Source organism: Thermobia domestica, chromosome 14 (genome assembly GCF_964235325.1).
Source record: "Thermobia domestica chromosome 14, izTheDome1.hap1.1, whole genome shotgun sequence".
NCBI lineage: Eukaryota > Metazoa > Arthropoda > Insecta > Zygentoma > Lepismatidae > Thermobia > Thermobia domestica.
The window spans coordinates 73,107,491-73,134,533 of NC_137467.1; the positions used below are offsets into that span (position 1 = coordinate 73,107,491).

The following is a 27,043-nucleotide window of genomic DNA, read 5'->3' on the forward strand; positions in this document are numbered from 1 at the left end:
ATATCAAGCTACAACTTGTTTTACGACCAAAAGACATGTTGTTATCACATGTCTCCTACTTTTTCTTCTGTATTTCTTTGCTTTGTTTTGCCTCAAAATAATCATTATATGTGAAAAAATAAAACTACAAAATGGTTGATAGAAGCATCACGAAATTCTTATTTACCTCAAAACATAATGTTTTAATTCTTCACGTGCTTGTACTAAATTCTGTCTATGATGGATATGTGAATGCGTTATTATCTACATGCTACAGCAAGCAGAAGGCGCTTGGCAAAAGCTAGCACCAGCAACTGGATGGTTCGCTGTTTAGTGAAGGGAACGGCGCGAGAAGGTTTACGTAGAAAGCCAGTGGAGAGTTTCATCGCAGTTCGAAGCCGTCCGTCAGACCGGATGGACACTTGTTGCTGTGTTGGATTATAAACAGAAGACAATTATTACATTACACTCAAAGGATTTTAGCATACGATAATTAAGGTAGGTCATTACAATACGTCTAATTTAGTGTGTTAATCATCTGAACAACGTTTTGATAGAAAAAGAAATTTGTGGTATTTCTTTGATTGATGCGGTACGAGATGAGATGTTTGTTTCTTCAAGAAATTCTCCAATTGTGATGACAACTTGTGCGCGGTGATCTTTAGGCTAATACTTTACACCAAATGAAACAAGAAATAGATTTTTCAAAAAAACAAAAGTGGCTGTGCTAACTTCTTTTCTGTTTTGTTTTAATTAACATCAGAAGACAAGTGTTTTCTTCGATGAGTAAACCGTAGTCCAAATTTGGGTTGCCTTTTAGCTCTAAGCGATCACGCCTTTACGAACAAATGTGAGTAGTGACGAAACACTTCCTGTCTTCGGGGCTTTTTAGCTACTTAAAATGATCCTACAAGCGAGAACATCTACTGTCGCCTACACTACCAGATTCCCTTTTAATTTCGTTTCAAACGGAAGTTGATTTTAATTCTTTCATTTTATAACAAGTGTCTTAGATAGAGCCATTTGCCTTACAATCACCTTACAATGATTAGCGAAAACTTCGTGTATTTGGTTTTGATCATGCATATATATGTCTTGACTAAATAACTTTGTATATTTAATTCCACTTTTTGTAATTAGGCCCTATATTATTTACTATCGAGACATGACTAAATACTAAAGTTTGTTTCCAAGAAATACAATCGTCCATTACAAATTGTCGTGCGTTGTGTTCGCCCAAAACTTGCTTTCACCTTTATGGAAGAAAGAAAAAAAAAAAAAAAAAACACCAAGGCATGTACCCAAATGTTGCACGCAATAGCAAATGTGGTTAGTGTATTCTGGTCACTCTTTACTTTTATGTGTCATTTACAATGTAGGTAAATCAAGCTGTTTATTTTTAATAGAATCACTTTGACATTCTTGTCTTCGTAACTGAGGAGTGAATATTGCAATTTAAACGGAATCTGTCAGTTTTATGTTTGTCAATTATGCTCTCTAGGCTAAAAGAGGCGGATGACTAATGAAAAGTGAATCACAATGAAAGATGTGGCGGGTTAAGAATGTGGGAGAAAACGAGAGAATCGCCACAAAATCTATGAACCCGATGTTGTTCATCACTAACTCACATGACCTGGGGTCGAATCAGTGGTAGGCACTCTACCACTGAGCACCATGTAATCTAAAAGAGCCACTCACACTGATCTAGTGGCTAGCGCACGCCTTTGATGCAAGGAGGCCCCGGGTTCGATTCCCGGTAGGAGGACCTTGAAATTTGAAGGCATTACAGTGATTCGGATTCCGCCGTAAACTGTAGGTTCAGGTCTGATATACTCTCGGGGCTGAAAACGGACGCTATACTTAACACCAACCAACCTACTAATCAATCATAATTTACACGGAGAGGAGGGGCGCAGTGGCTCAGTGGTAGAGCGTTCACCTCTTATGCATGGGGTCCCTGGTTCGAACCCAACTCGCAATAAGTTAACCTTGTGGTGGAGAAACACCGTATGCGTGGATTTTCTCGGGGTTCTCCCTTTCCTTCCACTTCCTTCATTCCACCATTTCATTCATTTCTCATCATCACCGTCTCCTTTAACCTAGCCGGCATAATCATGGGACGTAAACATTAAAGATTTCATTTCATAATTTACACGGGAAACTTAATTTAATTTTACTATAGATAACAATATTACCGTGCAAACCTTGTATTATATCCGTAGCTTTGATGTATTTCTTCATTTTCTTTTAATACATGGAAGTTGAAAAGAAATCTTTATAAACTTTACTCTGTTGCACCCTGTGAGCTAACTTGGCATATAATTAGTCTGAGTTCATAAAATGAAAGAATTAGTGAAAATGGAAATACTGGGAAGGAAGGAAAGAACCAAGAGAAAACATACGCGCATTACGTTGTCCACTATAAATTTACATGATTTGGGAACGAACCCGGCACCACTCACACTTGAGGCGAGAACTATACAGATGGTCGTCTCAATACGCAAAAGTTTTTGTAATCATGATGGTAGCTGGACGCAATTTAAAATATGTTGTCTTAAATTTTAGTTAATTTATTAAAATTTACCTGTAGTAAGGGTTCCCCACGAGACGAGACGAGATAGGATTTTCATATCAAAATACGAGACGAGACCCAATAGAAACGTATACTTTCCGATACAATACTTTCATGGGACATTTTCCAGACAAAGATGCCTCATTTTTTTTTCATAGGCAATCCTGGTTTTCAGCACTTGGAAAACTTAATGTCTTTCATTTAATTTGGAATCCACCTTAGATTTATCCCAGTGGTGGATCCAGGAGGGGGTGATCGGGGCAATCTCCCCCTTCCCAGAAGAGGAAACTTTCATATTTTATATGTAAATAAAACAGAGTTTGGAGCTCTTAAAAGTAGCTCTAAGTAGCAGTATTACAACCCACCGCCCCCCCCCAGAAGTCCGTCCTGGATCCGCCCCTGATTTCTCCTACCGAAAGTCTGAAGTTTAGGAAAGTATTTCAATGTATGTTGTATTACTATACCATTTATGTCAAAATTAGACTCCAAGTTTTGAAAAAGAGTTAAAAGAACTTGACCAAGGCCGTAAACAAGGGTATAATGAGATAAGAACCACCTCGAAATGTTAAAGTTTTCACTGGATACATGACATTTTAAGCTTGTTTCAAATTTATCTAATAAGAGCTCTTATTTTTTCTTCTTCTTAAAGACATCTCCGGTTTTATTAATTAATTTATTTAATATACAACGTTGGATTGACAGGACACACTAAATATTAGCTCTGTCTCTGTGTTATAAAATGCTTCCATTGAGAAAGAAAACAATTGTGATATCTGAAGCTTATATAGCATTAGTTTCCCCTTCCTATATTCCTTTGTTGGCTGAGCCTATGCTGTGTCAGCTTTTAATCATGTATTAGATAATGAACAATCAGACCAAGATCTTTCATTTACTAGCTATTTCCCGCCGGAAATCGCCATGACTCAATTTCAGTAGTTCATCGTGGCTACTTAGATTCAGCAGTTATTATAGGGGTTCTTTAGTAAACAGGCAGGCAAGTATGCAGATTATGGTTTCATGTGGGCACAGTTCTTCGAAAAAAAAAAAAAAAGAAGGAACAAACATCAAATTATTCAGCTGCAGTGTTTCTTCCAGGCATACAACTTGGGGTTCTATGGAGTTGACTAACTTCCCCGTACCCCTCCCCCCTCCTCGGAGCTAAGGTAAATAAGCTGTAATGTCAAATGCATGTGAATCTTGTGCAGGATACCGGTACGTCTTGTACCAAATAAGTGCCCCAGTGCAGTCCCCTCGCACTTTGATTTTTGCTCACCCGCAGAAGTTCTTTTGAAGAAAGTCTGTTCATAGAATATTTTTTAGATGTGTTCTTGCTGAAATAGGACCGGCACCAAAAATTTTGAATGGCGGTAACTGAAAAAAAATGCTCGTTTTTTCACAATATACGGTAACTTCTGTTCAACAGCTTGTTTAAAACCTCTGTGCGATTCAGTTTGAAATAGCTGACTCTATATTTTCAAATGTTTATCTCTGTTTTCTCTGTGTAGTATGGAAAAGTTTATATCAATTTTCGTTCCGGGGCACATCATCACAAGAGCCTTCTCGAATAATTCTTATATATATTCAATAAGTTAGAGAAATGAAATCTTTCAGTTTTACGTCCAACGATTATGCCAGCTAGGCTAAAAGAAACAGTGATGATGAGAAATGAATGAAGTGATGGAATGGAGAAAGTGTTAGCAATGTTTCTTCCAGACATGTTTTTTTTGGGAGGTCACTGCCCCCCCCCCCGAAGTACACCAAAATAATACGTCTATAATATAAGAATAGAATAGTAGTAAATAGAATAGTACCAGCAGTGCTCCCCGAAACATTTTTCCTGAAAGAGCGACTGAGTGGGAGGAACGGGAGAACCCAGAGAAAACCCACGAACACTGTGTTTATCCACCACGAAGTCCACTTGGAGCGAGCTGGAATCGAACCAGAGACCCCACGTATCAGAGATGAACGCTCTATCACTGATTAATGCTTCAACCTCGGAAGGTTTATATTTCTTCATTCTTGCACGAAAGGATGGAAGGCTACAAAATATCCGCTGTAATACTTGTGATATTTAGTAGTTTGTACTGTCAATAGGCTGAGAGTAGATAATTCGTCTAATATATTGATTAAAAAAAAGTTATATTTTCTCTTGAGAAGAGTGTTCGACCCCTCCTGGATCCGCTACTGGGCAACGGAGGGTTTAAAATATATAGGTCCCTATCTCTTAATGTTTGCGAAAACTGATGGAAGGTTTGAAGGGAGCGAAAAATTAGGCACAGTGACACTAATGGATATTAGCTAGTTTGTAGTGACAATAAATTGAGAATAAATTTCGGTAATATATTGACAAAAAAAAACTTGTCGTCTCATCTCTTGAAATAATAAAAAGAGTTAGTTTTCCCTTTAGAGAAGGCGTTCCCTTCTGTATCCACTATTGCGTGGATTAGAAGAACGGGTTGAAAATTAGGACTAGAGATACTACGTATACAAAAACTGTGTAATGATGACTTCATTACACAGTCGCTTGTACTACATGTTAATCGCAGACTGAAAGTATTTGAGAATAAAATCCTGAGACGAATATTCGGATCCAAGAGGAACGGGAATGGAGAGTGTCAGAAACTTCATAACGAGGAACTGCGTAATTCATACCGCTTACCAAACATTGTTAGGGTCATCAAATCTAGGAGGCTCAAATGAGCAGGCCATGTAGCCAGAATGGAAGAAAGTAGTAATGCTTTCAGAGTCATTACTGGAAATTCAATCGTAAAATGTCCATTAGGAAGTCTAGGGATGACAATATTAAGATGGATCCCGCGGAAATAGTAGTACAAAGTAGAAACTGGATCCAATTGGCTAAGGATAGAAGACAATAGAGAGCTTTTGTGAACGCGACATTGAACCTCTGGGTTTCATAGGCCATAAAGTTAGTTAGTTAGTAATTTTTAAGGAGTTAAGTTTAGCAAAACTCGTTTATACATTTACCCCGTTTGTGTGCCTATCCGTCCGGGAGGAAAAAAAATCTCAAAACTATTTGTTGGATCATCAATTTTTGGCCAACATTCAGAGGTTCAAAAGTTACGAATCGAGTCCGTTGATTTAAGTGATACTCACACCAAAAGTGGTAGAAATTAACCATTTCCGGTGTTAACGTTGATTACTATAGAGCAGAAAGGTAATTTATATAGCAAGAAGCGATTTCCTGCAATCGAGAGTAAGCATCTCAAGAATACACTCCATCTGCATCCTTTGCTCTGTACTAAAAATAATAAGTGATAGAAATCCACTACAAATTTCTGTTACAGTACACTGTAAAAAATTAGGTATTGAAACAACACAAAATGGCTACCACTTTAGCGTGTTACTTGTGTGTTTATTCAGCACCAAGTGTTTCTTTTTAAGGCTAGCCAGAGGCTAGCATCCTTTAAGAGGGCTACACCCTCTTTTCGGGAAGGGAGTTGAGAGAAGCATTATAGGAATAAGGTATTGGTGGTTGGTCTATGGGCTGTTATTTATTTATTAAACTTTATTATTTAACATATTGTTGGAAGGACATTATGATCTTTGCGATCATAAACATACTTGTAGGCAAACTGGAACATTAATCATGGTTTAGACATGATAATAAAATACTACATATAATATACGACACATACGTGTAGAATACTACATATAATTTATAATATAGAAAAAATGATAAAGAATACACAGATTAGAGCAAGTTTGAGAAATCAGACAACAAATGTAAAGTGAAATTATAGATAAGCGGTGTTTGAAAGGCATGATGAAAATGATAGATGAGATGAAGTGCACTTGACGCCACAACACGACAGAAGAATTGTTAGAAAGACGAATGCAGTTATCTTCTGCCTAGGGGCTGCTCTAGCCCAATGGAGACGTGATGAACCCTGTTAATGAAATGAAGTCACTGTGCGTATGATGGGAAGATATGTGGTAGATGAATATGCAAACGATAATCTTGGAGAATCTGTTGATCGAGATGGTCTGGAGGGACTGTGTAACAATATAAAGTAAAGAGAAGGTGAAGTGGAGTATGATAGTATCGTGCAGGAGATGAGTGAAGCGCAAGATGATGCATAGTTTCAAACAATAGGGGATGGTGATGTGTGTAGCGTTGAGTAATGAATTTTAAACGGAGAGTTTCGAGATGGTAGTTCAGCACCAAGCACATCGCCTTCCGAGCATACCAGAAATAACTAGTTACTACCTGAGAGAATTTGCATTGGTATTTATCGTTTAATATGAGCAAAGCTTTGCGAAATATATTTGGCACTTACGCCAAGTAATGAATAATATTCTATGTTTTCTGTAATCAGTCACAATAATGTTGTTGTAAGCCTTGAGAAGGCGATTTAAATAGATCTGTTTTGAAAAAAGTCGTTCGTTTAGGTGTAAAATCGATAATCTGTTTCGGAAAGCTAATGATTTCCCTTAAATATTCCATTTTCGGATGCGAGAAAGAAATTTGTAAAGGTCTCTGTGTTAGGAAAAGTAATTTACGAACAAACTTTGAAGGTTTAAAATCCCCGTAAACTCGAAGTACGCAAGTCGGAAACCAAAAGTTTGGATAGTTTTCAAATATTTTATGTTTTTTTTTTTTTAATCTTCTATCGTGCGAATTAAAAATGAACATTTTTGTTTTGCTAGTCATTTACCGTGCATAAAACTAAAACAATTACTCTATTTAATCTTAGGGAGCGCTGTGGCTCAGTAGTAGAGCGTTCACCTCCGGTGTTTGGGGTCCCTGATTCGAGCCCAGTTCGCGCCGTGTGGACTTTGTAGTGGATAAACACCATGCTTGTGGGTTTTCCTGGGGTTCTCCCGTTTCTTTCCACTTTCTTCATTCCACCATTTTATTAATTTCTGATCATCACCGTCTCCTTTAGCTTAACCGGCATAACCGTGGGACGTGAAACCGAAAGATTTCATTTCATTTTCATTTCTATTTAACTTTAAACAAGCTCCTCGCGGCTATATGGTTAACGTACGTGTTCTTGGCGCGGGAGCCCCAGGGCCGATTCCCGGCAGGAGCTCCTGTGGTTCGGATCTTGCGTTAAGCTGTCCTATGGCCCTATTGCTGAACGGGACGCTAAATTCAAATCCATTTACCTGGAAACTCATGGAACTGCATGGCTAGTAGTTGTATTCACGAAGCTTAATTATTACCGTCGCTACTAATATTCTACAAAACATCCATATCTATTGACATTGGCATGAATTAGGAATGTTTAGAGCATTAAATGCTCTATGCATAAGATATAAACAATAAATAGGCATGCCGGACGTCTTTTATGTCCAACGGAACACTGGTGCTAGAAATACTTTCTTCAAACAATGTTGCGTAGCGTAAACATAACTTGGTAAATCATGTACGCGTATATTACTAAACAACTTTAGAGTATTTTGTCATAATATATTAAGAGTATTATCTGATTATTGCATGAACGTTTACAAACAAAATGAGAATATTTATTTAATATATTCGTTAGAATATTTCTGGGATCAATCTGCATGGCTGCCAGATTTTCTAGATACTTTTTCGACTTTACTGAAAATTGCTAAAATCATTTAATTAAAGATAAACTACATTATATCTATACATAATAAAGTTAACACTGAAATTACTACTCTACTGTCATAAAGTTAGTATATTATTTAAACGCACATGACACTGAAATCTCTTTTTCCTTTTGTTTCGTTTTTGTAAACTTACATGATATTTGATTCATTACATGTTGTGTTTTCAAATGTGTTAAGCAACGCAACATTCACGGAAACTAAGTGTATCTTTGATTGGATATTCAAAGGTAGGCTTCTTGTCTGAGGATCGAAATAACATATTCCAGTTTCACTAACAATGTAAGAAGCTTTTCTCCTCGCTCAAAATTCTTTGCACCGTTCGTAAACTCACTTCATAGCCACTGCGGTCTTCTCACAGAGACCATAGTCTCTTTCATGAATTTTCAAATGAAAAATTACAAAATGTCCCTTATTTTTTCTTGATGAGTGTGTAATAGGAAGGTAAGGAGTAAAAAAATGATAAGGAAATAGCAATAGTAACGTATTATCTTTTTACAAGTGCAAACAAAAATACGAACATTTTGTCACTTTTTTAACAAGCACGATATGGACACGAACACAAGTCTTAAAATACAAACTGTCCGTACAAAATAAGGATGTCTGTCAAATCTATATATCCGGCCCTATGAGTAAATACTTGTTGCTTAAAGACAAGATAAGCTCATAAATATAATTAGCGTTTCTTCCAGGGTTCCCGGGAGTTCGCCAACCTCATCCTCTCCCCGTATCTATGATAAATTAAATTGCAATTACATCACTCTTCGGCTGTGTAAATTCTTTAGCAATAGTGTCTAAGTGAAGCCCCTCACATTTTGAATTTGCCGCATACCCCTGCGGCCTCCGAGTATATTATAATACTGTACGCCTGTGTATTATAATAGTAAAGCATGCATATTTTAATACTGTACGCACTTGACATAAAATTATATGTTGATCATCCGATGTATATCAAAAATATTGTATTATATTAAAAATATGATTATTATATTAAAGATTCATAAAACAAGTATATTTTACCATGACTAATCCGTTTATAGATGAAACAATTATTCCACGACAAAACTGTTTAAGTGGATAATCAAGATCTACTTTCTTTTTTAGTGAATATATATATATTTGCCTCAGTATGTGATTTCACATATGACGATAAATCTACAGACCTACCTACCTGTGCATGACGGCATAAATAATACACCGCGTAAGTGCTCATTTAATTACCGGTTTTACACTCTACTTTAATTCCTGTAAACCAAATACCTCAGGAACGATCAGAAAGCATGAACAGGGAGTGATATCACAAAACTTCACTGATACCAAGACACGCATTTCTTATACCACTGTATTTGTTGTACAACCGTGTTCAAAATGTAATAACCGCCTTTGTTTTTATTATATATAGTATTAAATAAATATATATATTCGCAACCAGAGGCAGGGTTTTGCATTTCTTTAAGTTTAATGATCCCTTGAGTATAGTAGAAGAAAGCAAAACATATTATTATTATTATTATTATTATTATTATTATTATTATTATTAGTAGTAGTAGTAGTAGTAGTAGTAGTAGTAGTAGTAGTAGTAGTAGTAGTAGTAGTAGTAGTAGTAGTAGTAGTAGTAGTAGTAGTAGTAGTAGTATTAGTAGTAGTAGTATTAAAATGCATTCACGTTGTCATCCTTGATCAATCCGAATCAATAGGTAAACTTATGCGGTGTTTCATCTATCACAAATATGTTTTTACGGAAGTTATTATGGAACAGACAAACAGACAAGGGGGCTAATTCTGTACGAGCTATTGCTAACATTCCACAGCGTAGCGCAACGCAAAACAAGCAAATATCAATTATAACTTGTTATGCCTATTATCGCAAAGTAAAATACAGATTTGCGTTGCCTTGACGCACACCATTACGGAATAAGGTCCAAGCATAGCTGCATTTTCGTTCTATCTGATGAATTTTAAAAATCTCGCTTCATTTCTCTTGTTAGTCAAAACTCTTTGAGAGGCAAAGAAAGTTTACTTATTCCATTTGGTGCTATTAACATTCAAATCAATCCATATTTGAATATCCCAATAATTTATTTCTTGAATATTTTAACCCACTCCCTTATGCCCAAGTGCCAAACTTGCTTGTTTTCTGTGCTTGTGACTCGGGGGTTGCTTTCTCGAATACAAAACCGAATAGTGATTCGATTGAACTACTTTGATGAATCACCATGAATTTTAAGTAGGATCCAAAGTTGGGATTGCAGTTCGTGATGGAAGTGATTCATCCAGTTTGTTAAGATAGGGACAATGAAAAATCTATTCCCCTTGCATTCCTATGGCAGTAAATATGAATATCATCCTTGATTGATAGTTTACCCTCAACGCTGCTGAGATTAGCGGGTTAGTATAATGCTCAGGATGCAAAATACTAATCTGCCCTTGAAATAAAGATTGCTAAAATGAAACTAAATGGTTTTCTACCTGACAAATCTAAAGTCCTACATATTTTCTACTGTTATATACAGGACAATTCATCTTACAAAAGTTTTTGAATTTTGAATGGAGGGTAAGGGGATATAAAAAATCAAACTTCTATTTTCACATTATGTAACTAACTAACTAACTAACTCTATGGCCTATGGAACCCGGAGGTTCAATGCCGCGTTCACAAAAGCTCTCCACTGACTTCTATCCTTAGCTAACTCTGCGAGATCCATCTTAACATTGTCCTCCCATCTGCGCCTAGGTGTTCCTAATGATCGTTTTCCGATTGGTCTTCCAGTCGAGACTTTGAAAGCGTTTCTACTTTCTTCCATTCTAGCTACATGACCAGCCCACCTAAGCCTTCTAGACTTGACGACCCTAACAATGTTGGGTAAACCGTATAAATTATGTAGTTCCTCGTTATATAGATATATATTTTCACTTCTATTTTCACATTGTCCTGCTACTTGTTACATTTCAAATGTTCACTAAGAACACTATCCAATTGCCAAAAATGAGTAACCTGTCCTACTTTTCCCACTTCAACTTCTATAGTTGTGACAACACTTTCCACGTGGCCTCGAGTACCGTTGTATCTTAGCTAATCTTTCGCCATTTTGGGAGAGGGCACATTTCGGTGGCTCAGTGGTAGAGCGCTTTACCTTTGGTGAGTGGTGTCCCTGGTTTGATTCCCAGCGGACAACATCGTGTTCGTGGGTTTTCTCGGGGGTATTCCCATTTCCTTGTATATTTTCATTCAACCAATTCATCCACCATTATTCACTTGCTTTAATCATCGTCTCCTTTAGCTTAAAAGACATATTTATGGAACTTTAAACGGAAAGATTTCTTTCGTTTCTGGAGAGAGCTTTCCAGGATTTGATTTCCAGTGAGGACGCTTGGTCGAAAAAGTGTACACGCTTTTTCAGACCAGCCATTCTATTGAAGATTTCCTGGATTTTCCTTATTCACACCAGGTAAATGCTGGGATGATACCTAACAAAATGATCTCAGGCCCCTTCCTCCCCAATTCCTCGTTTAGCCAAATCCTAATCCTAACTCCTTCAATTTCAATTTTCATCGTTTTCGCCTTTCTAAGATTTATTTTTATCTCATATTCTTCCATTATTCCAAAACTCATTCTGATAAATTTATGATAACAACACTAATTTATTTCGCTCGTGCTCGAGTATTTACCGCGTGTCTTTCCGTGCTCGTGAACTTGCCTTCGATATTCAGTGGAGACTAGAGATGACCATTTTAAAGTCGAGGCTTACTCGGACTCAGGGTCACTATCGTCAATGGGACTCGTGACGATATCTTATGCTCACATTTGCACTAGCTGTGGCTCGAAATCCTCAATAAGACCAAAGACGCTTGCCAACTTTGTGCCCACTAACTTCATTGGGTTCGCACTCACCCCAATGGCAGAACTTTCTTTGTCTTTCTGCGATGAACTTTTGTAAGTCAAAATTTTTCTGCAGGAATTATGCATAAATTTTCTGCAGGAATTCTGTAAAAAAAATTTCTGCAGAAGAAACACTTGTGATTGTTAAAAAATACACTTTACGCGACGTATAAAAACAGTTCAAACTATATTTATGGGAGTCGTTCGTGCATTTAAGACATCTACACGTAGAAGGCATGTTTTTACATTTTTCTATTGGCTATATAATTTTTTTCTCTCTCTCTGACAATTTTTCTGTACAGTCGCTGCAAATTTTCTGCGATTACATAGCAGATCGCGGCATGTTCTGCTATAGCTGAAAATGGAGTTCGCAGTGGCTCGTGCTCGCTCTCATTAATCTCATTAAGGCTTGCTTTCGCTCAACTAATGAGCTCGATCTCGATCGAACCCGAGAGCCGGGTTTGTGAATTCGAGCATTTCCAGTTTAGACATATTTTTTCAGTTTTGACCAACCATCGAGGACAGGGCTGACTTTAGGAGGTGCGGGGCCCAATCGAGAACAATTTTGGTCGCCCCTATGTGTTATTTGTACCGGAGTATACCATGTATACCCACTGTATACTTTTATAATTTATGGGAGCACGGTGTCTCAGTGGTAAAGCGTTGACCTCTGGTGCGTGAAGCCCCTGGTTCAATCCCCGACCAAATAAGTTTGTGGTGAATAACATCGTGTCCGTGGGTTTTCTCCATGTACTCCCGTTTCCTTCCACATTTTCACTCTACCAATTCTTCCATGATCACTTGCCTCAATCATTCCCCTCCCTTAGCCGAAAATGCATAATCGTGGGACGTTAAACTCACAGATTTCATTTTTTATAATTCAGCGTATTCTTATCTTAAATTTACAAAAGTACGAACGTGTATGGGATGGGTATACGCTATATTTTTGGAAACGGTCTACTATATACCTACCAAACTTTCTAGATTTACAGCACTGACTGAGAGCGTAATACACTCTGGGGCGGAGCCCAATTGGAAGCAGTCGGCTGAAGGCCGGCACTGATCAGGGAGTATTGGTTTGGCAATTGAACTAAAATATCTGGTTTAGAAAGCCAGAAATAATGGCGCTGGGTCGAAAGCCAGAGGTCAATGTGCTAAGCACGTATCACCTAGTTAATCCAGCGTACGTCATCTAGTCAGCTAAGCCTTTCGTGAGCTGCATCGTCTGGAAGGATTTTTTCCCCCATTGTATATGTGCAGGACTTTCCGGAGAAGAATGAATGAAAACCATACATTTGAGTCACTTTTATAATAACAAAACAACTATAGTCGTTTTATAGCCTATTAGGATTGGTTGGGTTGTAGTTGGATTAGCGTCTGTTTCAGCAACCTGGTTATATCAGACATGGGCCAAGAGTTTAAACTGAAATCCGAACTAGTGTAATTCTTTCAAATTTCAATCCTCTCCTACTCAGGAATCGAATCCTGGACCCTGTGCATCAAAGAGGCGTGCTATCCACTAGAATAGTGAGGAGAGCTAGCCTATAGTCTACTTGGTATCTCAGTTCGGCGTCAAATTATGAGGACTCATATTCGAATTTGATCCCAGTTTAGGTTGTCGAGTTCTTTCATTACAGAGAGATAATACAAAATATAGAAGATTTTTTGAGATATTAAAGTTGGTAAGCATATCTCCTTTACAGCAAAAATCCTGGTTCAAGCTTATATGCAAAATATTCAGTTTTTTTTGCGTGAAATGTTGCATACTAAGCTATTAAAGTAAGGGAAGAATGAGAAGTAATCTTTCAATTTTACACAGTACAGTCTGTAGGCCCGACAGCATAGATTATCTAACTGTCGACATGGTCCTACGTTGTAATTAGACCTTTGCCGATCATTTGCCAACGCAGTACCTACGAAAGAAGTACGATTGCGATTGGGAGTACGAGATCCAAACTGTTGGATAAATATCGGCAATTTATTGGCTGGTCTACGTACACATAACTACATTGGGTCAACGTACTTCTCAATTATCAACTTATAACCATGCTGACCATTAGCCTATCTAGTATTACCAAATCTGAAAAATAAAAATTACCGACACCAGCTCATAATTCTCAAAACAGACGAAGAACAATTTTGAAAGTCCTTCCACGTGTTTTATCTCGTTACAGATACCGGGAAGTACGAAGAACTTGGAACAAACCTGCTTTCACCATTTTTGCTCAAAATGGATCCGGCAGGTTTTGGAAATGATCTTCACAATTGTATTTTAAACCTTGAAACATACAGTTGAGCCTGGGAAAAATACCGATCAGCCGGTAAAATACCGGTTAGTTGGCAACCTTAGTACTAAGGGTGATGCTAGGGTATAGGTCGGTATCCAAACCAGTTTATAATACGGAATTCGTTCTCTCAAGTCAGGTCCCTCCAATTACCTCACGACGAATAGTGTCAAACGCTCCTGTATCTTGTTTTTCTGTTACACGCTGTACGCATCCAAAATGAAATGAAATCTTTAAGTTTTACACGTCCTACGGTTATGCCTGTTAGGCTAAAGGAGACGGTGATGATGAGTAATGAATGAAATGGTGGAATGAAGAAAGTGGGAGGAAACGGGAAAACCCCGAGGAAACCCACGCACACGGTGTTTGTCCACCACAAAGTTCGCTTGGCGGGGCTGGGATCGAACTCGGTACCCCAAGCACCAGAGGTTAACGCTCTACCACTGAGCCACCGCGGCCCCTTGTACGCATCCAGTTTATCCAAATAATGAAAATGTTTTGAGATAACGAGACACGAAGCCGAAGTGTTTCTGAGTGTATCCACTGCATACATAAATATTACACATTGTGTAATTTCATAGACTTCATTGCACAGATTTTTAATGCATTGAAAAATTTGAATCATCAAAGGTTAAGGCAATTTATGTGATGATTAGTCTCGTTCAAGGGTGGCGGTTCATGCATAATAATTCATGTCATTCCAAATTCACCACTTACAATCAAATTGATTTGCGGTTTGTTCAGTTGAATCAACACAACAGTTGTTATGAATTTCACGTAGTTGTTTTGCGTATTAGTACTTTTCTCGCATTCATTGCATTGCTATGCACGGAATGTAAACAACTTCCCGATCTTCCAGGAGTTCTAGAGGGGTCTTATCGCCGCTGAGAATGACATAATGTTTCTATATCAGCAACATAACTGGAATATGAAAGATAAGAGTAAGAAAAAATCAGTATACTCTACATAGAATGACTGTGTTGTAATGGATCATTATATTTACATTAAAAAGAAGCTACAAATACTAGATATCGTTCACCGAAGAAAAATTGTTAAGACTAGCTTTCGAATTATCATTATTCTTTCTCTTTTTGAGCTCCTTCGTGGCTAAGCGGTTAGCGTACGCGCCTTTGGAGTAGGAAACCCGACTTCGACTTCATATTGATTTCGTGAAAGAGCTTTGCATATATAATTAACAAATTAAGTACCGGTATTACTATTTGTAAGTATGATTAGGTTTTAAACACGTTTTATAATGTTTTACGTTTTAAGTCCTTTGTGGTCGGTAAGTTTTAAGGCAGAGAAGCCATAGTGAAATGAGGGACGATTATATATTTCAACAACAATGCTTATTTTTAATATTCATGCGCAATGCTTCGAGGTCACTGCGTCTGACTGCTTTCTGCGCTCACAAAAAAACACTCCACTTCACACTTGCTGTCGGCTGCTTTGTCGATTTCATTTTTCAACGCTTTGTCCACTCTTCAGTCTGCAATGAATGTAAAACAATAAGAAATATTAGCTACATGCTACACATGTATTCTCTTTACACAGTCTCTGTTATTAATATAAACTACGAAACGTCGCTTCAAGTAAAACAACTAATAAGTTTGAATATATTGTATTTTGTGTTCTAATTTTTACTGTTCCTCTTTTTGAATGGTTCTAGTTCTTTTCAAAGAAAAGATTTTTTTTTACATTTGCGTAAAAAATAGGTTTCCTACGTGACGTAAATTACTACTAAATTACGTGTAATTTACGTAAAAAGCGTAACAGGTGAATTACTTTGCTAAGCCTGTGGACAGGCCATCACTGAGAGATACATTGATTTACTAGAAACTGGAAACAGCCACGTACCGTAAGCGTCTATTTCCGTCATGTTTCCTGCACGATGAGCGTCCTGGTATCTATGGTATCTAATTAAGCATATTCTCGAACACCCTATATATCTCTAGGACGGTGCAGTTGTCATGTGTACCTTGATATAAACTTTTTCATTGCCTGTCCTTAAGAAAATTACCTGGTGAAATTTAGATATGCCTTTGCGCACCATTGTATATCTCAAACTGAAATTGTGCAGTTCCTCATCCGTCCCTCGAAACGAAGCCATGGAGTCACACCACTCCGTTTTAACCGGTTGATAACTATTGCTTTTAATTGATTACAATTACTCCCTCTCCTGTCATTTTGGCAACCGTTGCATGCCTTGCACTCTGCATTGTCTCTTTCGTACTCACAGAGGGAAGGCAAGAGTAATTTAGATCATATTTCCCGGCTCTCATTTCTGATGCAGTTTAGATCTTATTCTCTCAAAAATTCTCCGTTTGGTATCAAGTCAAATAGTGCACAAAATATATTTGTTGATAGAACTGTGCAATGTCATTATATCGAAAATCGGTAGCGATAAACTTGATCGACCGAAAAATTAAAAATACTTTATATCGAGAAAGTCGAAATATTGAATTGTCGCATATCCAAATAAAGAACAATACCAAAATATCTAAAGGTATCGAGATATCGAATATCAAAATATCGAAGCATCGGATTTCTTAGCAGCCATTATAATTTACTTACCACTATTTACTATTCAAATTATCGACCTTGAATCTAATGTCTGGTAAGACTGATCGTAATAAAGTCACTTGTTTAGTTTCAGTTTTAACGGGTCAATATCGTCAAACGTCTAGGTTTGTATCTATCGAAATATTGAAAGTAACAAGCAGCGGTGTCATGTGTACAAAATGTAGGAGCTTGGTTTGTGTGACGTGATATTTTCACAATTAATATTGAAACCGGAAGTGGTAGTAGATTTCTATTATTTTCGGTTTTCGTAGAGAAATTAGAATAGATATGGAATATATTCTTGGGACGCTTAATTGATTGGAGAAAACCACCTTTCGCTCCCAATTACCGTTTTTACTCTATAGCGAATAACGTTAAAACAGGAAGTGGTTAATTGCTGCCACTTCCGGTTTGAATAGAGACTTATAAAAGACAAGAAATTACCTACTTTTGAACACTAAATCGATTTTTAAAAAATTCGCTTCTCCCTATCGCTTATAGCTCTTGCTCTATGTAAATCAATATAAATTAACGGAAGTTATATTGTATTTCTATCACTTCCGGTTTTAGTAGAGAGTTAAAGGTGGAGATAAAATATGTTCTTGCAGAATACCGATTTTCGCTATCCATTACCGTTCTTGCTTTATGGTGATCAACATTAACGCCGAAAATGGTTGGTTTGAATATAACGTCCACCAATCAACTCAGTTCCTAACTTTTGATCCTCTAAATCCGATCCAAAATTGATGGTGATTTATCATGGTGTTCTTGAGATTTTCTGTCTCCCGGACGAACGGACAGACAGATATAATAAATATATAAATCGTTTTTGATAAACCAAATCCCTTAAGAGTAAAATAGGTAAATTGTGGTGATAGTCTGTACGTAGGTAGATAAAGGGTCACAGTGATAGAATGTTGTCATAATTAGATCAGCCAAGTAGATAAGCTGTAGGATGGTCTGTACGTAGGTAGGTAAAGGGCCACAATGATATAATCTTATCATAATTAGATCAGGCAAATAGACAAACTGTGGATAATGGTGTGTTCGTAAGTAGGTAAAAGGCCACAGTGATAGAACCTTGTCATAATTACCTCAGGCAAATAGACAAGCTGTTAATGATGGTCTGTACGTAGGCACATAAAGGGCCACAGCGATAGAATCTTGTCATAATTAGATCCGGCAAATTGACAAGCTGTTAATGATGGTCTGTACGTAGGCAGATAAAGGGCCACAGTGATAGAATCTTGTCATAATTAGATCAGGCAAATAGACAAACTGTGGATAATGGTGTGTTCGTAGGTAGGTAAAAGGCCACAGTGATAGAATCTTGTCATAATTAGATCAGGCAAATAGACAAACTGTGGATAATGGTGTGTTCGTAGGTAGGTAAAAGGCCACAGTGATAGAATCTTGTCATAATTAGATCAGGCAAATAGACAAACTGTGGATAATGGTGTGTTCGTAGGTAGGTAAAAGGCCACAGTGATAGAATCTTGTCATAATTAGATCAGGCAAATAGACAAACTGTGGATAATGGTGTGTTCGTAAGTAGGTAAAAGGCCACAGTGATAGAATCTTGTCATAATTAGATCAGACAAATAGAGAAGCTGTGGATGATGGTCTGTACATAAATAGATAAAGGGCCACAGTGATAGAATCTTGTCATAATTAGATCAGACAAATAGAGAAGCTGTGGATGATGGTCTGTACATAAATAGATAAAGGGCCACAGTGATAGAATCTTGTCATAATTAGATCAGGCAAATAGATAAGCTGTGAATGATGGTCTGTAGGTAGGTAGATAAAGGAACATAATGATAGAATGTATCATAATCAGGCTAGGGAAACAAAACTACAGCAATATCTCTATATGTTTCGAGGTTAAAGGGTCAAAGAATTCCTGGTTGAATAGAATTAAGTATATTAGCGAATGTCGATATTTTAGTGTGAGTAGGATTCGAACTCAATGTGTCTCCTTATTCTCGAATGAAGAGTCAATAGCCTCAGTTACTAGTCAGTCACTGTGCATTTAACTTTTTTTAAGTTATGCGCTTTTATTATTATTATGGAAATAAATGTAAGTTGATCAGGGCGTCTCCATGTCGTGACGGGCGTAGGCCAAACTGCCAATAAAGTCCATAAATCGGTTTCATTTCACTTCCGATCGTGATATCCACACTTTGAATTCTCACGAAGCTCTGTCGGTTTCAAGTTCAATCTTACCTACTTTTTACACTGCCTCCACAATAACTCATGATTCCGTGATTTGGCCACATTTATCATTCACAAATTTCTTCAACTCTGATGTAACATCTCTGGGCCTACGCATAGAGTCTTACGCAGAGGCAAGAGTTGGAAGATGAAATGTTCTGATTTTGAAGGAAACAGCTACCACTGCCACATAACCTCGAAAAATTTTTAATATTCTTGAACCTTCTATTTTATACTTACTATCCTGTAAGTTGCTACTGCATTCAGTTTAAAGTCATTTGCAATGAAATTGCGCCTTGTTACTTTTAAAAAATAATATGTAAACAAAAACATTAAGATAAAACTGATACTGAAGCAAGTGCATCATCACGTTATGCATTATTATACTAGGAAGATGACAATTCATAGTATGATAAATGAACACAATATTTCAATGTGTTTTAAACTACAGTATAGAAGAAATATAGAAGAAATACAAGTATAGAACAATATAGAAGAAATAGAACACAATATTTCAATATGTTTTAAACTACAGTTAATGAGTTCAATAATACCTGGACTTGCTCTTTTTTCACGTATATCCTACTTTAATTTCTCTCTATATATATTTGTTTTTAATATGTCACCCCTGGAAATTTGCTACTCTGTACCTTGGTTTCTTAGACCCGTGCGTAGATATAGACCTGTGCATTATAGATGGTGCTGATGGTCTTTTTACAAGTTGTGTGAATTTATCTATTTTTTTTAAGCATGAAAAGACATGAATGTCAGGGACGTACATAGGAGGTGGGTACCGGGGTTCCGAACTCCCTCCTAAATCCCAACTTTTCTGTAAATTCAGTCTAATTATAAGTGTAATTTTACAAATTTTAATATTTATCCTTCTATTGAATTTGGACCCTCCCATCGGAAATACATTTGTGCATACGTCTCTGGTGAAATTAATAATGGAATATTACTTCAATCTTTATGAAACTTACCATTCGTGTATTAGGAAATACTGTGAAGTGCGAGATTTAAAAAGGTATTGTCAAATTTTAATGATCTTAAATTTTTTATTAAATCTTTATTCAAGCTGACATTCCGCACCTTCACAGTCTATAAAGAATATAAAAAGTAAGAGAATATTAAGAATATAAGAAGAAACTATATTCAATACCAATTCTTTCTTATTTGTAATACTAAAGGTCTAGCACAGGAATATCAATTTTTAAGAAGTTTTCTATGTCACTATGGAAAATGTTAGAATGTAGAAGAACTATTCTGTAAATTTGTCCTGTAGTTTTATAATCTTGTAGTACTTATGTGTCATCCCATGCTATGCCGGTTGGCTAAGAATCCCTTCATAGAACACTGATTTTCCGTAGTGACAAATAAATTCCTTAATGTTTGTATAATAACACTATGGTATGTTTATTCTGTTGAAGACCTTAATAAACAATGGTAATCAGATGCCAGAGGTAATAAAATTCCAAGAGATAACGGATTCATTGTATATCCAATGTCGTTCTCAAAAGCTATAAACAGGACATCCACTGGGTGTAAATACGTTAATGGTATTATAAGGCTGATAACCTAGTTTTTATTTTAGTTATATATATTCTAACCAGTATATGAGTTAAGCTCTCATATAATAAACTTAGTCTACTTAAAATGAATAAGATGTCACTATTTTGCTAGTCAGGAATTGTATATGGTTCTTAACGCTACCTTATTATTATTATTATTATTATTATTATTATTATTATTATTATTATTATTATTATTATTATTATTATTATTATTATTATTATTATTATTATTATTATTATTATTATTATTATTGTAAGTGCGGCATAGAAGTATGTATGTCACTCTTAGGGAAAATCATAATCTGCCGCTTTTCAGTGTATGTTTTCATCTACAATAAATAAATAAATAAATAAATAAATAAACTTTTCCAGCAGAATAAAATGTATCAACTGCATCACATTGACAACGAACGACGCACTTTTTAACGCTATAAAAATTGTTTTCTCAATTTTTCGAAAACCACGCATAAGAATTTGTCCTCAAGCATGTCATTTTGTACAACTGTACAACTCAATTTGATTTGTCGATTGATATATGTTTTAGCTTTGGCCAGTGTTATACATTAAACAAAACTTAAAATTTAAGAGTTAAACATATTTTTTGTTTCAAAACATATATATATGTAGGGTGTTTTAAAACAACACCGACAACGTTTGGGAGACGATTCCTGACGCCAAGATAAGACAAAAAGTATAGATCAACCTGGGTGTACAAATGCTTCCTTTCCGAGTTATAGGCTGCCGAAAACATGAAAAAATGAACTTTAAAGGTCCATAGCTCCAATACTATGAGATCTATGGTAGTTGGGACAAGACTTCACTTAGGAACTAGTATATGCCCTATCCAAATATCAATGTTTCGGAATCCTGCGGTACTTCCGCACCAATTTTTATAGAGGTAGTTGGTGAGTACTTCAAATTATATGCCCGTAGCCAAACTCACTCTATAAAAATTCATGCATGAGTACCTCAGGGTTCTGAAACATGTATTTTTGGATAAGGTACATAGGCTAATAGTTCCTAAGTGAAGTTTTCACCCGACTACGGTAGGTCCCATAGTTTTTGTGCTATGGACCTTTAAAGTTCTTTTTTTTTTCATGTTTTCGGCAGCCTGTAACTCCGAAAGGAAGCATTTGTGCACCCAGGGTAGTCTATGCTTTTTGTCTTATCTTGGCGTCAGGAATCACCTCCCAAACGTTGTCGGTGTTGTTTTGAAACACTCTGTATATCTTAATGTATCGCATTAGCTCTGCTGTATATTGTGCCCTTTTGCTGGTTCATAATGTAAAGCTTGGTTACTGTACAGACTGTAGTATTAGTTTAATCTTAATATGAAGCGTGGTTATCGTGCAGAATCAATGTTTGGCTTTATAAAAATAATTTTTCTTTGTTTTCTCAAAAAATACGCATCAAAATTTACCCTCAAGCATGCCATTTTGATTAGTTCGATGAAATCTATCGATTGAGATGTGTCTCATCTTTGGACATCTTTTTAAAACTAGTAATTCTGTAGAATTTTGATGTTATAATACCGAAAGATTCATGTTAGCTTGATGCTACCTTCATATATATGAAAAAAAAATCAGTAAATTCATAATACTGGAAAAGATGAAATCGTTGCTAAGTTATGGTGAAGTGTCAATGAAAAATAGTTTAAATGGCTTATAATATAGGGTTGATTCTACGAAACAACTGCTCAAAAAGTAGATTGCAAGACTTGAAATATAAGAATTCGCACCAAGCTGTACAAAATACCTTGCCAGTCCTTCCTGCCCCTCTAGTTCAATTTGGTGCATGGTGTTTCGGGTTCGATTCACGGTGCCCTTGAGATTTGGACATATTAGTGGTTCGGATGGATTCTATCTCAAACTGTAGGTCAACGTCTCACATAATGTCGATGCTCAAATGGACACTAAATTCGAATCCAGTCAACCAATGCATTTCGAAAATTGGATACGTAATCGAAGTATATTCCCTGTATCATGCTTATTACAAAATGTGCTTTAGAAAACACGAAGTATCAAGTTAAAGACAATGTTTTCTTATCATAGAGTTTTATTACTAAATTCACACTTACTTTACATCTAATTGCAAAACATGCTTGTTTAATTATCAATACCGTCCTTGTGCAAAAGGGTGACAGAGAGAGAGAGAAGGGGATTTAGACAGTGATGACGCTAGAGGGGCAAGGGGACGAAGTAGGCGAACATCCCCAAGGGGCTAAGCCTTCCACCTGGCTGACCTTCAGACATGTTGTATTTTAATGTAGATCAAGTAATATACAATTATACTCTTCGGTATACAAAATGCTGCCCACTTCAAAAATTCTCCTCTTCCCCCAAAAAAATTAAAGCTGTCATCATCACTGAATCGAGATATTTTGAAGAACAGGATTTAACACATCCAAACTTCTACCACTTAGGACTTTTGTTAAGTTCTATACTTCCAGCAAAATTTGAATTTGTGTAGATGAGTGTTGGAGAGCCTTCACCTCTGGAGTGGGGGGTCTCTGGCTCGATGCCCGGACACGGAAGTTTGTAGTAAACAACATCTTGTTCGTAAGTTTTCTTGAGATACTCCCCTTTTCTTCCGCATTCTCATTCCACCAAAACTTCAATTATAGTTCAATTTCATTAAATATCCACCTCGTTTAGACAGCAGGTCATAATCGTGGAACGTAAAACCCCAAACTTCATTTCATGAGCATCAGAAATTACACTTTAGCTATGAGTCAATGAAGGAACCTTAACTCAGTTCTGAGTAATCAGAGATAGAAAAACTTTAATGAATGGCATGAAGAATAATCACTTTGTAAGACGAGTGTACACGCCCGAGGATAGAAAATGGAATATGCCTTGCAGAATAGGTGTCCCGACAAAACGTACCAGCGACAAAACGTACCACTTGAATTTTCGCGACAAAACGTACCACTTTTGACGACCTGTCATAAATGACAACCTATCATGGATTAATTAAAGCATTTCTGATATTTATTCCACGACAAAACGTACCACTTATATAAATTACAACCTGTCATGGACTAATTAAAACATTTCGGATATTTAATCCGCGACAAAACGTACTACTTCATGTTAAGAAACTACTTCTTCATGAACAGGTAAAACAACGGCAGTATAAGGTTGAGAAGAACAGACAGGTAATGTATCGAGTTTCAAATGCAGAAACTCATTGGTAGAAGAGGGCTCATTTACAGAGGAAATGTAGCAGCCTATAAACTGAAAGACACAGCTATAGATCATGGAAACTTTTTGAATATTATTCCTTTCTTAAGCAAATTTGATCTTCCGCTTAAAAGTAATTTAGATAAGGTCACCGAGAAGAGTCATATACGAGGAAGTAAGCAGGATAGTGGTCGCATAACTTTTACTAAACACGGTAAATTATGTTTTGAATGCTATCAGCACACTTATCAGAGAAGATATTTCGAAAGAAGTCTCTCAAGCTTCAATATTTTCTGTTCTATTAGATACTACTCAAGATATAGTAGTTTCAGGCCAGTGCTCTGTTGCTTTACGGTATGTTGTTAAAATGGTTGTTAAACAAAGTATTGTTGTCATTGTAAAATGCATATCTACCACAGGCCAGTGTATTTGCGGTTTCTGCAGAAGTTGAACCTTGATATTAAGAAGTGTATTTGAAATTCAACCGATGGCTCAAGTAACATGCAAGGACAATATTCGGATTTTTTCAATTCACTTATGATCAGTTACACGTGTGATTCAGTTGATTTTGAGTTTAATGGCCCTTTTAGCAGCGAGGCTATATGAGACGGGACATACTGATTTACGGGAAATCCGAAGCACATGAGCTCCCGCCGGGAATCGAACCCAAGTCTCCCACGACAAAGGCGCATACGCTAACCGTTTAACTACTAAGAAACTCAGTTACGCGTGTGGTGTTATGCTCATATACTCAATCATGTCATATGTGATCTGACAAAAAATTGCATTGATTCTGTCATTGTTCTGCTGAATGACTGTGCGATATTTATGCGTGAGTCTTATCAGCGAATGTACATTTGGAAGATCAAATGTTAACAAATTTTTCTTACAGTTATTGCGGAAACAAGATGGTAGAAAACACACCGTTTTTCAGAAAGAGTTTGGTCATTTTTCGAACCAAAAAAGTGCTTTGTATATAGAGTTGACCATAACAATTAAGAAAATTGCTTCTACAGAAAATATCAAACCAAAAGCTAGGTGTAAATCGAAAGGATATATAAAAGATCTCAAGTTCAAAACAATTCGGACAGCAGAAATGTTCCTTAATATATTTCAAATGACGACCTCTCTGTCAAACTATCTCCAAATAGAGGGTGCTGCTAGTGTAGTCCTATCGGATGGTGCAGACTACTCTGTTCCAACTGAAAGACTAGAGAAATGATTTTGAATCCGTTAAGAATGCACCATTAAGCTTTGCAGAATGGGCCAATAAAAATTTGAAGACTTAGAACGTGATTTCTTTTTTCCTAATGATCTGTCTACAATTCGCCTTCAGAGAGGGACAGATTTTTCCTGTGAATATGAAGGTGAAGCTGCTTCTATCCAATGACCAGGTACTGCATCGAAGCATTCGACACAATATTGGACATGGTAGTTTTGAGTATTTCTTCAAGATACAAGAAGGAATGTACTTTATGGATTATTTGGACCCTAGCCACTTCAACCAAGTAACAGAACTTCCAGACGTGCCTTGCGATAAACTTACATATTTTCTGAAAAACTTCAGTTAAGAAGTTTCCAAGGACACTATAAATGTATTCTCTTGGACTTTTGAAGGACGTGGATATCCTTGAAAGTCAGTCTTGATGACAAGCACAACCGAGGAAAAATGACTGTGCTGATGGTGCAAGTGATCCAGAATTAGGATAAAATACATTTGTTTACAAGGAAAGCGAACGCAAAACGTGTTGCAAAATTGTCCAATGTGCTGCTTTTTAATTTTGCAGAATTGTAATTTGTGCAGTAATACTTATCCAGGTTTCCAGCATACAAATTTTTATTGACTTTGCCCGTAACTCAGGTAACATGTGAAAGAAATGTTCCAAAATTGAAATAAACTGAAATACATTAAAAATAGGTTAACGAGTACCATGTCTCAGGAACATTTGAAAACATTTGGTTGATGTCTATTGAAAAAGATTAATAAAAAAAATATTTCGAATGCAAAAGTGATAGATACAGTAGCATCAAAAACTAGTACACTAAAACATCTGCTAATTTTGTAATATAGTACACGTTCTCCTTGAACTTCATATAATATTTTGAACAATTCAGAATAATATACTGATGAAAGAATATCATGTTTTAATTGTCAATTGTTTATACTATTGACTTACTGTAGAAAGAAAACTGTGCAATTGATTTGTGACATTGAGATCCTGGTGGCCCTTGTGGGAGAAAGCGCCCGCACCCCTCTAATAATGCCTATCCATCTCTGGTCCAAAGCCTGGATGAAGTGTGATGGAAATAAGCAAATATTCAAATATTGCATATGCATAATTCTTGCTGGTCTTGGTCTGGCGAGAATCTTGCAGGTATGGTCTTGGTGTTGGGAGAATATTGCAGGCATGGTCTTAGTCTTAGCCTTAGTCTTAGTCTTGGTCTTGCATCGGTACTTTTCTCACCACCAATCTGTTCAACTTTTAACCTTATTTTGGCCGATATATATATACTTATATACCGTCCTATCAAGTGGTACGTTTTGTCGCCTGACATCATTTGATGACTGATTGGAAGACTCTTCGCAAGTAGCCCTCCAGGCAAGTGGTACGTTTTGTCGCTTGTCATTATTTAAAGTGTTTTTAGAAAACCCTTCACAAGCAGCCCTCAGGGTAAGTGGTACGTTTTGTCGGTGGTACGTTTTGTCGCTAGTACGTTTTGTCGCGTATTCGCAGAATAAACCAGTTGAGAATACTCCAATTGCATTGCCAGAACGAACTTAAAAAGAATTATTTTTTCTTATTAACTTCTACAGGCTTTATACCAATTGTTCTATGTACTTTATTACTATATTTATTAAGCAAATTCTTGTAATATATCTTCCCTTATAATTTCCTTGAGTACTACATTTTTTCCACATGTATTATTTAAAAGTTCTGTTAAAACGTTCTACGATATGTTGTTTTACGAAATGGAGGGTTCAAAATTAAAAAATTCGCAAAATATCACCTCTCTATGACTTATGGTTCCCGAGATATGACTACTTAAATCTCCCGAAATTCGAACTTTTTTGGAGCCAATATCTGGGGAACGGTGGCTAATTGGCCAGTGGCCACCGGTTGCTTTTTGGTACGAAAATGTCCACCATCCTCTTAGGTATTGATGAACACCAATGTGATCTCTCTATGACTTACGATTCC

At 36.6% G+C, this 27,043-nt stretch overlaps 1 protein-coding gene across 1 annotated transcript in view; it reads left to right on the plus strand.

Annotated features, from left to right (window-relative positions):
* Window positions 1-296: 296 nt before the first annotated feature.
* The window catches only part of LOC145669726 (transient receptor potential cation channel protein painless-like), an 84,916-nt gene continuing 58,169 nt past the window's right edge, over window positions 297-27,043 (plus strand). The window contains exon 1 of the mRNA XM_081738048.1: window positions 297-477. The gene's annotated coding sequence lies outside the window, so the exon portion shown is untranslated. The remainder of the gene's footprint in view (window positions 478-27,043) is intronic.